The sequence below is a fragment of the Ovis canadensis genome, chromosome 3 (assembly GCF_042477335.2).
Source record: "Ovis canadensis isolate MfBH-ARS-UI-01 breed Bighorn chromosome 3, ARS-UI_OviCan_v2, whole genome shotgun sequence".
NCBI lineage: Eukaryota > Metazoa > Chordata > Mammalia > Artiodactyla > Bovidae > Ovis > Ovis canadensis.
The window spans coordinates 118,698,186-118,711,600 of NC_091247.1; positions in this window are offsets into that span (position 1 = coordinate 118,698,186).

Consider the following 13,415-nt stretch of genomic DNA (forward strand, 5'->3'; position numbering starts at 1 on the left):
CCAAGGTGGCTCAGTGGTAAAGAGCGCATCTGCCAATTCAGGAGACACACATTTGATCCCTGGGACAGGAAGATCCCTTGGAGAAGGAAATGGCAATCTACTCAAGTATTCTTGCCTGGGAAAACCCATGGACAGAGGTGCCTGGTGGACTATAGTCCATGGGGTTGCCAAAGAATCAGACAAAACTTAGCAACTACACAACAACAATAATGCCAAACTAAAGAGCTTGGATTTTTATCTGAAAGCTCTTGGGAATCATTGATCATTTTAGCACAGGAAGCAATGGGATCAAATTTTAATTTTCCAAAATTTATCTTGAAATCATTATGGGAATGTATATGAGGGACTGAGACTAGACTCCAGAAAATTAGTCTCTTAAAAAGGTATTAAGTGGGGATGGCCCTAAGCTGGTGGAAGAGTAGGATGGGGAGACCACTTTCTTCCCCATAAATTCATCAAAAGATCGCTTGAATGCTGAGCAACTTCCACAAAACAACTTCTGAACACTGGCAGGGGACATTGGACACCCAGAAAGGCAGCCCATTCTCTTCGAAAGGAGATAGGACAAAATATAAAAGACAAAAAGAGAGACAAAAGAGTTAGCAACAGAGATCCATCCCAGGGAGGGAGTTGTGAAGGAGATTTCCAAATACCAGGAAACCCTCTCACCGGTTGGGCTGTAGGGAGTTTTGGAATCTCGGAGGGCAACATAACCGAGAGTGGGGAACCCCACAGAATACGTGCCTAACCACAACTACCAGCGGAGAAGTAGCCCAGATGCTCGCGTCCACCACCAGCAAGTGGGGGCTGAACAGGGAGGTGCCAGTTATATGCTTAAGCTAAGGACCAGGCCTGAATGCCCTGAGGGAAATCTGAGGGAGCTAACATGAGATAGCAACTCAAACTGTAGGATAGCCAGAGAGAGAAAAGAGAAAAAAGAGAGAGAACTTTCCCTCGAAAAGCTCTAACCTAAGGCACAGCCTAGCCTGCTCACAGAACAAAGGACTGAGTAGGTATCAGAGGAGAGCTAGCCAGCTGCAGACTGGACCATCCCCTGCCAGAGGCAGAGAGGCAGGTGGGCGACAGCCAGAGCCAGAAGGCAAGGGGCAATCTCAGCCCCAGAGACGGCATCCTCCACCAAACTGTGAGCAGGCTCCCAGTTGCTAACCAAGTCTTCCTGGGGTCCTGGATGGTTGACATCTGCCAGGAGGGCTGCAGCCAGATTCAACTCCCCAGAGGAGACACATGGCCCACCTGAGACAGTGCTCTCATGGTGCACTCAAGTGCACCCAAGAAACAAAGTGGCTGGGACTGGGGAAGTGATTAAGATGCACAGACCACCTGGGACAGTGTGTTCAACAAGCACCTGCTTGCCTGAGCTGCTCAGACCTGGGAAGGACACAAAACACATGCCCAACTGAGTCTGTGCCTTTGTGGAGTAACCAAGAACCTAAACCTGAGCAGCTTAGACCTGGGAAGTGCACAAAACCCAGGGCCCACTTTGGACAGTTCCCCTGCAGAGCAACCTGGAGACTGAGCAGTGTAGACTGGGAAAGCACACGTGCCGTGAGCTGGTGCAAACCCAGTGTGGTCCATACACTGCAAGCACTCCCCACAGATGCCAGTGATATTTGTTTGCAGTGTTCCTCCCTCCTCACAGTACAACTGGACAAGTGAGCTTAAATAAGTGACCACCTTCGCCCCCTTGTGTCAGGGCAGAAATTAGACACTGAAGAGACTTGCAAACAGAGGAAGCCAAAATAAACAAAGAAGAGGCAACCACTCTGGAAGTGACAGGTGCAACAGATTAAAACCCTGTAGTTAGCATTGACTACACATTGGAAAGGGCCTATAGACCTTGAAAACAAGTATAAGCTGGAACAAGGAACTATCTGAAACTGAACTGACCCCACACTGCCCTCAGCAGCTTCAGAGAAATTCCTAGATATATTTTAGTATTATCATTTTTTAATTTAAAAAATTATTTTACTTTCTTTATTACTCCTTTAATTTTCATTTTTATAACCTATTACCTTGCAAAAAAGACCCTATTTTTAAAGCAAATTTAATATATATATTTAATATAATTTCTGTGATTGATTTTGTTTTATATTTTTAATATTGTATTTTTGAGAGTCTAACCTCTACACTAGATTTTTAATCTTTGTTTTTTGGTATTTGTTATCAATTTTTTACCTTTAAGAATTGACTATTCAGTATCCATTTTTACTTAGGGGTGTGATTACTGGCTTGATTGCTCTCTCCCCTTTTGACTCTGCTTTTTCTCCCCCAGGACACCTCTATCTCCTCCTTCTCCCTTCTCTTCTCTACTTAAATCTGTGAATCTCGCTGGGTGTTCTGGGCTGTGGAAAACAGGGAACTGATTACTGGCTAGAGTGGCCTCTCTCCTTTTGACTCCTCCTCTTCTCCTGGTCACCTCTATCTCCCTCCTCCCTCTTCTCTTCTCCATGTAATTCTGTGAACCTCTCTGGGTGTCCCTCACCGTGGAGAATATTTTCACCATTAACCTAGATGTTTTATCATTTGTGCTGTATGGAGGGAGAAGTCTTGAGGCTACTCTAAGAATAAAACTGAAAGCCAGAGGCAGGAGGCTTAAATCCAAAACTTGAGAACACCAGAAAACTCCTGACTTCAGGGAACATTAATAGACAAGAGATCATCCAAAAACCTCCATAGCTACACTGAAACCAAGCTGCACCCAAGAGCCAATAAGTTCCAGAGCAAGACAAACCACACTAATTCTCCAGCAACACAGGAATATAACCCTGAGCATTAAAATACAGGTTGCCAAAAGTCACATCAAATCCATATATGCCTCAAAACTCACTACTGGACACTTCCTTGCACTCCAGAGAGAAGAGATCCAGCTTCACCCACCAGAACATCAATGCAAGCTTCCCTAACCAGGAAACCTTGACAAGCCACTAGTCCAACCCTACCCATAGGGAGCAACCTCCGCAACAAAGAGGAACCACAAACTTCCAGCATACAGAAAGGCCACCCCAAACACAGCAATATAAACAAAATGAAATGGAAAAGAAATATTCAGGAGGTAAAGAAACATGATAAATGCCCACCAAACCAAACAAAAGAGGAGGAGATAGGGAGTCTACCTGAAAAAATATTCAGAATAATTATAGTAAAGATGATCCAAAATCTTGACAACAAAATGGAGTTACAGATAAATAGACTAGAGACAAGGATTGAGAAGATGAAAGAAATGTTTAACAAGGACCTAGAAGAAATAAAGAAGAGTCAATCAATGATGAATAATGCAATAACTGAGATCAAAAGCACTCTAGAGGGCACCAACAGTAGAATAATGGAGGGAGAAGATAGGATAAGTGAGGTGGAAGATAGAATGGTGGAAATAAATGGAGCAGAGAGAAAAAAAGAAAAAAGGAATTAAAAGAAATGAGGACAACCTCAGAGACCTCTGGGACAATGTCAACTGTCCCAACATTCTAATCATAGGAGTTCCAGAAGAAGAAGACAAAAAGAAAGGGCATGAGAAAATACTTGAGGAGATAATAGTTGAAAACCTCCCTAAAATAGGAAAGGAAATAGCCACCCAAGTCCAAGAAACCCAGAGAGTCTCAGACAGGATAAACCCAAGGCCTAACACCCCAAGACACATACTAATCAAATTAATGAAGATCAAACACAAAGAGCAAATATTAAAAGCAGTAAGGGAAAAGCAACAAATAACACACAAGGGGATTCCCATAAGGATAACAGCTGATCTTTCAATAGAAACTCTTCATGCTGGAAGAAAATGCCAGGACATACTTACAGTGATGAAAGAGAAAAATCTACAACCCAGGTTACTATACCCAGCAAGGATCTCATTCAAATATGAAAGAGAAATAAAAGCTTCACAGACAAGCAAAAGCTGAGAGAATTCAGCAACACCAAACCAGCTCTTCAACAAATGCTAAAGGAACTTCTCTAGATAGGAAATGCAGAAAAGGTTTGTAAACTCAAACCCCAAACAACAAAGTAAATGGCAATGGGATTATATTTATCAATAATTACCTGAAATGTAAATAGGTTGAATGCCCCAACAAAAAGACAAAGACTGGCTGAATGGATACAAAAACAAGACCCCTATATATGCTGTCTACAAGAGACCCACCTCGAAACAGGGAACGCACACACTGAAAGTGAAGGGCTGGAAAAAGATAATTCACATAAATGGAGACCAAAAGAAAGCAGGAGTAGCAATATTCATATCAGATAAAGTAGACTTCGAAATAAGGGTCGTGAAAAGAGACAATGAAGGACACTACATAATAATCAAAGGAGCAATCCAAGAAGAAGAAATGACAATTATAAATATATGTACACCCAACATAGCACTGCAATATGTAAGGAAAATGCTAACAAGTATGAAAGGGGAAATTAATAGTAACACAATAATGGTGGGAGACTTTAATACCCCACTCACACCTATGGATAGATCAAATAAACAGATAATTAGCAAGGAAACACAAACTTTAAATGATGCAATGGACCAGTTAGACCTAATTAATATCTATAGGACATTTTACCCCAAAACAATGAATTTCAACTTTTTCTCAAGTGCACACAGAACATTCTTCAGGATAGATCACATCCTGGGCCATAAATCTAGCCTTGGTAAATTCAAAAAAACTGAAATCATTTCAACCATCTTTTCTTATCACAATGCGGTAAGATTAGATGTCAACTAAAGGAAAAAAAAACTATTAAAAGTTCAAACACATGGAAGCTAAACAACACACTTCTGAATAACCAACAAATCACAGAAGAAATCAAGAAAGAAGTCAGAATATGCATAGAAACGAATGAAAATGAAAACACAACAACCCCAAACCTATGGGATTCAGTAAAAAGCAGTGCTAAGGGGAATGTTCATAGCAATAAAAACTTACCTCAAGAAACAAGAGGAAAATCAAATAAAAAACCTAACTCTACACCTAAAGCAACTAGAAAAAGAAGAAATGAAGAACCTCAGGGTTAGAGGAAGGAAAGAAATAATAAAAATTAGGGCAGAAATAAATGAAAAAAAAAAGGAGACTATAGCATAAATCAACAAAGCTAAAAGCTGGTTCTTTGAGAAAATAAATAAGATAGACAAACCATTAGCCAGACTCACCAAGAAAAAAAGGGAGAAGAATCAAATCAACAAAATTAGGAATGAACATGGAGAAATCGCAACAGGCAACAACAGGATCATAAGAGACTACTATCAGCAATATATGCCAATAAAATGAACAGCTTGGAAGAGATGGATGGATTCTTAGAAAACTGAACCAGAAAGAAATAGAAAATCTTAACCAACCCATCATAAGCATGGAAATTGAAACTGTAATCAAAAATCTTCCAACAAACAAAAACCCAGGACCAGATGGTTTCATAGGTGAATTCTACCAAAAATTTAGAGAAGAGCTAATATCTATCCTATTCAAACTCTTCCAGAAAATTGCAGAGGAAGGTAAACTTCCAAACTCATTCTATGAGGCCACCATCACCCTAATACCAAAACCAGACAAAGATGCCACAAAGACGAAAACTGCAGGCCAATATCACTGATGAACACAGATGAAAAAATCCTCAACAAAATTCTAGCAAACAGAATCCAACAACATATTAAAAAGATCATACATCATGACCAAGTGGGCTTTATCCCAGGGAAGCAAGGATTCTTCAATATTCACAAATCAATCAATGTGATACACCACATTAACAAATTGAAAGATAAAAACAGTAAGATTATCTCAATAGATGCAGAGAAAGCCTTTGACAAAATGCAACATCCATTTATGATAAAAAAAGAACCCTCCAGAAAGTAGGCATAGAAGGAACATACCTCAACATAGTAAAAGCCATATATGATAAACCCACAGCAAACATTATCCTCAGTGGTGAAAAACTGAAAGCATTTCCCCTAATGTCAGGAACAAGGCAAATGTGTCCACTCTCACCACTACTATTCAACATAGTATTGGAAGTTTTAGCCACAGCAATCAGAGAAATAAATAAATAAATAAATAAAAGGAATCCAGATTGGAAAAGAAGTAAAACTCTCACTGTTTGTAGATGACATGATCCTCTACATAGAAAACCCTAAAGAGTCTACCAAAAAATCACTAGAGCTAATCAATGAATATAGTAAGGTTGCAGGATATAAAATTAACACACAGAAATCCCTTGCATTCCTATACACTAACATGAGAAGACAGAGAAATTAAGGAAACAATTCCATTCACTGTCACAGTGAAAAAAATAAAATATTTAGGAATAAATCTACCTAAAGAAACAAAAGACCTATATACAGAAAACTATAAAACACTGATGAAAGAAATCAAAGATGATACAAATAGATGGAGAAATATACCATGTTCATGGTTTGGAAGAATCAATATAGTGCAAATGAGTATACTACCCAAAGCAATATATAGATTCAATGCAATCCCTATCAAGCTACCAACGGTATATTTTTCACAGAGCTAGAACAAATAATTTCACAATTTGTATGGAAATACAAAAAGCCTCAAATAGCCAAAGCAATCTTAAGAAAGAAGAATGGAACTGGAGGAATCAACCTGCCTTACTTCAGACTATATTACAAAGCTACAGTCATCAAGACAGTATGGCACTGGCACAAAGACAGAAATATAGATCAATGGAACAAAATAGAAAGCCCAGAGATAAATCCACATACCTATGGACACCTCCTCCCTGACAAAGGAAGCAAGAATATACAATGGAGAAAAGACAATCTCTTTAACAAGTGGTGCTGGGAAAACTGGTCAACCACTTGTCAAAGAATGAAACTAGAACACTTTCTAACACCATACACAAAAATAAACTCAAAATGGATTAAAGATCTAAATGTAAGACCAGAAACTATAAAACTTCTAGAGGAAAACATGGGCAAAACACTCTCTGACATAAATCACAGCAGGATTCTCTATGACCCACCTCCCAGAGTAATGGAAATAAAAGCAAAAATAAACTGGGCCTAATTAAACTTAAAAGCTTTTGCACAGCGAAGGAAATTATAAGCAAGGTGAAAAGAGAGCCTTTAGAATTGGAGAAATAATAGCAAATGAAGCAACTGACAAAGAATTAATCTCAAAAATACACAAGTAGCTCATGTAGCACAATGCCAGAAAAAAAAAAAAAAACGACCCAATCAAAAGATGGGCCAAAGACCTAAACAGACATTCTTCAAAGAAGACATACAGATGGCTAGCAAACACATGAAAAGATGCTCAACATCACTCATTATCAGAGAAATGCAAATAAAAACCACAGTGAGGTACCATTTCATGCCAGTCAGAATGGCTGCTATCAAAAAGTCTACAAATAATAAATGCTGGAGAGGATGCAGAGAAAAGGGAACTCTCTTACACTGTTGGTGGGAATGCAAACTAGTACAGCTGCTATGGAAAATAGTGTGGAGATTCCTTAAAGAACTGGAAGTAGAACTGCCTTATGACCCAGCAATCCCACTGCTGGGCATACATCCCGAGGAAACCAGAACTGAAAGAGACACGTGTACCTCAATGTTCATCGCAGCACTGTTTATAATAGCCAGGACATGGAAGCAACCTAGACGTCCATCAGCAGATGAATGGATAAGAAAGCTGTGGTACATATACACAATGGAGTATTACTCAGCTATTAAAAAGAATGCATTTGAATCGGTTCTAATGAGGTGGATGAAACTGGAGCCTATTATACAGAGTGAAGTAAGCCAGAACGAAAAACACCAATACAGTATATTAATGCATATATATGGAATTTAGAAAGATGATAATGATAACCTTATATGGGAGACAGCAAAAGAGACACAGATGTAAAGAACAGACTTTGGACTCTGTGGGAGAGGGCGAGGGTGGGATGATTTGAGAGAACAGCATTGAAATGTATATTATCATATGTGAAACAGATTGCCAGTCCAGGTTCAATGCATGAAACAGGGCGCTCAGGGCCAGTGCACTGGGATGACTATGAGGGATGGGATGGGGAGAGAGGTGGGAGGCAGGTTAAGGATGGGGAACACATGTACACCCATGGCTGATTCATGTCAAAATATGGCAAAAACCACTACAATATTGTAAAGTAATTAGCCTCCAATTAAAATTAATTAATTAAAAAACAGGTATAAAGGGAACATTATGGTCTAGATTAGAAAAAGGGTACAGATTCATGATATGCTTGGATGGTTAAGTCTATATAAAGAATAAAGAAGAATAAAAAGTAAAAAAATGACTGCCCAGTTCTTGCTTGGGCAATCAGGTGGGTGATGCTATCAATATCTGACATGGAATAAAGCAGAAGGAGATCTCTGGGCTTGGAAAAAGAGGAGGCAAAGAAGAATACATTCTAGGCAATGCTGATTTCAAGGTGCCTTGGGAAACACAGGTACGTGTATGAATATGGACAGACAGTTTAGTCACTCAGTCATGTCCAACTCTTTGCAGCCCCATGGCTTGTAGCCCACCAGGCTTCTCTGTTCTTAGGGATTCTCCAGGCTAGAATGCTAGAGTGGGTTGCCATGCCCTCCTTCAGGGGATCTTCCCAACCCAGGGATTGAACTGAGGTCTCCCACACTGCAGGCAGATTCTTTACCATCTGAGCCACCAGGGAAGTCCAAGAATACTGGAGTGGGTAGCCTATCCCTTCTCCAGGGGAACTTCCTGACTCAGGAATTGAACCTGGGTTTCTTGCATTGCAGGCGGATTCTTTACCAGCTGAGCTACCCGGGAAGCCTGAGGTTAAAAGCTGGAGATGAAAAAGATTTGGGAGTTACCACTTATCAATTAGACAACTCAGATGAGACCACTCACATAGAATGAGAAGGAAAATGAACCAGAGACAAAACGCCAACATAGGAAGGACAAGCAGAGGAGAAGGGAATAATAAAAGAGATCAAGACAATATTGTCAGAGAAGCAGGAAGAGAACCAGGACAGAGAAATGTAAACCAGTGGGATATGTATTGGGTGGGCCAAAAAGTTTTTTGGGGGTTTCTTAGTGTCTTTCAGAAAAATCTGAACAAACTGCTATGGCCAACCATGAGCAGTATTAAAGTTGAAGAGAGGATTTCGGAGATACCAAATATGTTTGCTGTATTTGGACATTAGAACCTCATGGCTTTAGTTGAATAAAAGGGAAAGAAATGAAATCAAACTAATCTGAGGAACAAATATAACTTACTCTTGAGATGTTTAAGTGAGAAGAAAAAGAGAGAAAAACTGTAGTCTAAGAAATGGAAGGGTCAAAGAGCATTTTTTAAAAATTATGGGAGATGTTTAACAGCATGTGGACAGGAAGGAAGAGCTGTAATGTGAAAGAAGCAACTGGGCTGATTTTGAGACTTCAGAAGAGGGTTAATATATTGGGAAAATCTGAAGCTATAGTTACAGATTTTTAGAAGAGTAGCAGTTCTGAGTAACTGCAGGATTCTTGGCTTTCTCGGTGATGCTTTTCTGAAAAATTTGAATTTTTGTGGTAGTATGCATTATTCTTATAATTGGAAAAAGCAGTGAAGATTAAAATAAAGATGTGATGAAGCACCAGACTTTCTGTAAAGATTTTAAAAAATCAAAGGGAGAAAAGTCCTCAAAATGTGAAATTGGATCATTGAGCATTATTCCACCTGTGCATTTGTTATTTAAATGAAACCACTCAAACCAAGAATTTGCACTATTTGTGTGAGACTGTATTCTGATTTTTTGTAAGGCAGTAAAGGAGCATTCCTCTGGAGGGAAAATAGTTTCCTAAATATCTAAATTACATAATTCATTAGAAAATACTATCCTAGGAAGAACTCATGGAGACATTTAATCATCTATTATTTTCTGTCTCTGCATAGTATTTGTGATATTATTTGTAGCATAATTTCCCTGATTCAGTACTATATTTAATAATTCCAAAAATAACCAATTGATTCTGGCAAAATTTTGACAAGGAAAAGCATTTGGCAGGGAGAAATGTTATACTTCATAAATTAGGTCCTTGTACCAATCAATCATTTTTTTCTCCCTTAGACTGTCCATTTTGGTCTAACTCAGCTAGAAAATGAAAATGACAAACTATTATATCTCAGTCACAGAAAAAGCAAGATGCTTGAGCGAAGTCACAGAATATTATAAATTCGTGCAACATTCTGGAAACTCCTTCACTTCCCTCTTTCTTTTCTTCTTCCTGCGCTGGGTGGAATCTGGGCAGAATATCCAACATCTTGCTGAGCATCTGTGCTAAGAAGACTGTGCTAAGCCGGTGGTAGTCAGGTACCAGATAATCTGGCTCAGTCTTTGCTTTTCTGAGACCGGCAGTGTGATTCCTCCATGTTTCCTGCATCCAGGGAGGCAAATGGTCTTCCTTTTGACTGCAGCTCTGGTCAGTTGGTCCTGGCCGCTTGGGGCATTTCAATGAACGGGCTGAGATGGAGCACTGTGACCGTGGGCACAACGTCCAGTGGGCAGGTGGTGTAACGTGACCTGGAAACTGAAAAGTGAAAATGACAGAGCCTCTGCCACTGGAACGGCACGCAGTGGGGGCTCTGTTCACTGGACCAGCCCAACACATCACGGGCGCTACCTGAGAGGTTTAGGGTTCGGCAGTTCAGGCAGGAAGGATAAGAGGAGCTTAGCGGGTAGGAGAGCACATGGTGGAAAATTCCCTGGATCTGGGTTTACCTGTGTGATTTGGGTCATTCATTTATTTTTATCAGCAGTAAAGAATGAGACTCATAATAATTTTCTAGCCTTTTGTATTGTTGCTGTTTAGTTGCTAAGTCATGTTCTATTAACAAATGATTAAAAGGATTAGATTTTCCTTAGTTCATTTCAGTTCAGTCGCTCAGTCATGTCCAACTCTATGCGACCCCATGAACCGCAGCACGCCAGGCCTCCTGTCCATCACCAACTCCTGGAGTTTACTCAAACTCATGTCCATCGAGTTGGTGATGCCCTCCAGCCATCTCATCCTCTGTCGTCCCCTTCTCCTCCTGCCTTCAATCCTTCCTAGCATCAGAGTCTTTTCAAATGAGTCAGTTCTTCACATCAGGTGGCCAAAGTATTGGAGTTTCAGCTTCAACATCAGTCCTTCTAATGAACATTCAGGACTGATTTCCTTAAGATGGACTGGTTGGATCTTCTTGCAGTCCAAGGGATTCTCAAGAGGCTTCTCCAACACCACTATCCTATGCATAGATTAAAAAAGATGGCTTTGTAAGCTCTCCAGCAATATTGCAGTGAAAAAAGTTGTTAGTAATGCCATAGTTATGACATGTTCACAGTGTTTGTTGCTATTAAATTATAGCAATTATTAATAATCTAATTTGTTTGCACTAAATTATAGTGTTGTGAGGGTAATATATCAAGTGCTTTGAAAGTATAGATAAAGATAAATCATTTTCTGCTGGAAGACTGAGGAAAGCTTCATGTGAAAGCAGAGTTTCAGATGGGCCTCGAAGGGTACGTAGGAATTTGGTCCTTGGAGATGAGAAGATTCTCCCAGGGAGAGAAACCTGGGTGAGCCAATGCCCAAAGTGAAGAAAAGAGTAAATAAGACCTTAGGTTTTCACATTGCCTCATGATTTACAATATGTTCACTGAGCAAGAGTAACAATTAATACAATTTGACACTAGCACAGGGTATGCTGTTGGGGCAGGAGAGAGAGAAGGTTGGAGACCCAGGTTAAGGCAGTATTTTGGAGGAGTCTGAATTCTTTTTTAAGGAATTTTCATAGTAATGAACAATCCAGGTAGAGAAAAATATCATGAATAGGGATTCCAATTCTCCATTGTGACTTTAGAACATGGAGTATACACTTTCTGTGTTAATCTCTTTTTAAGGGCACTTTTCTTACAACTGTCTGCTTTGCAAGGCCTTAGTGATGTCCTTTGTTATTAACTGTTTTTCTCTGAATCTTAATACCTCACCTGGGAGGTTTTGCCACTTCCCTGGACACAGCGCTTCCAGTTTCCTCACTTCGTAGCCCATGCTGTCAACGGCTACCAGATTCATCTTACTGCTCTGACCAGACTGCTTCCCTGTTCAGAAGCCTGTGATGACTCTCCTTTACTTTCTGAGTGAGTTGGGCCCCTTAGCCCGACATTCAACTTAGCTGGCTGCAAATCACCTTTCCAGCCCTATCTCCTATTATTCTCTGGCACATAGCCTGTATTTATATCTATGCTTCTAAACACAGTTTGAGCATTCATGCCACTTTGAACTTGTCCCTACACTCCCATCCTGTATATTCAAGTTGTCTCTGTAATTCAAATGCAAACTCAAATGCCAGTTCCTGTACAAAGTTTTCCCTCACAGCCCGAGGTGATCCTTCCTGCCTTTAAGTCGCAACACCTAACTCTGACACACAGCTTATCCTGTGCTAGGCACTCTCCTCAGGCTTTCCCATATATTAACTAGTTTCATCCTTGAAACATCTGCTGTAAGGCAGGCATAATATAGTTCCTATTTTGCAGATAAGAAAACAGAGGAATATCCTTATCTCATCCAAGGTCACATAGCACAGAGGAATATCCTTATCTCATCCAAGGTCACATAGCACAGAGGAATATCCTTATCTCATCCAAGGTCACATAGCAAAGGACTATCATACTTGAGATTTGAACCTAGGTTCTCTGACATCAGCATCTGTGCTGTTACCTGCTCTGTTGTCTCTTCTGCAGTTTCATATTATTTTGCTCCTTCCTAATGGGACTTAGTACTTTCAATTTGATTGCTTGTAGACTGACTTACCCTACTTGCCTGCTCTGCTTTTACCCCTGGTGAATCCGCCTATTGTAACTGGAAATGAACCCACGAAGGGAGAATTTGGGGTACCCTGTTTCTTACAATGGCCAACATCCTTTTCAATTTTGTCTGGTCTAGACATATTAGTATATGTCTAATACATATCTTGTTTCTTAATTCTTGCTCCATTACTGCATTGACCTTACCTTAGTCTTCATATCATATATTGGCCTTTGTGCTTGCTTCTTGTACCTGATGCCAAATTTAACTTCCAGATGGCTGGATGGCATCACGGACTCAATGGATGTGAGTCTGGGTGAACGCCGGGAGTTGGTGATGGACAGGGAGGCCTGGCGTGCTGCGATTCATGGGGTCGCAGAGTTGGACACGACTGAGCGACTGAACTGAACTGATTGTTACTTTTTTTTTCTTGCACGTATTTTAGCAGATGTTTCTGTCCTCCCTGAGTTGCTACTGTACCTGGCTTTCACCTCTCAAAACCTAGGTTGACATGACCCAACCTAGCTGGCCCTTTTCCTCCAACTTTTCTTGGAAGAAAGAGTCAGATACTATAAGATAATAAATTCTTAAAGGCAGATACTGTGTCAGACTTGTTATCTCACAGAATAAGTATTC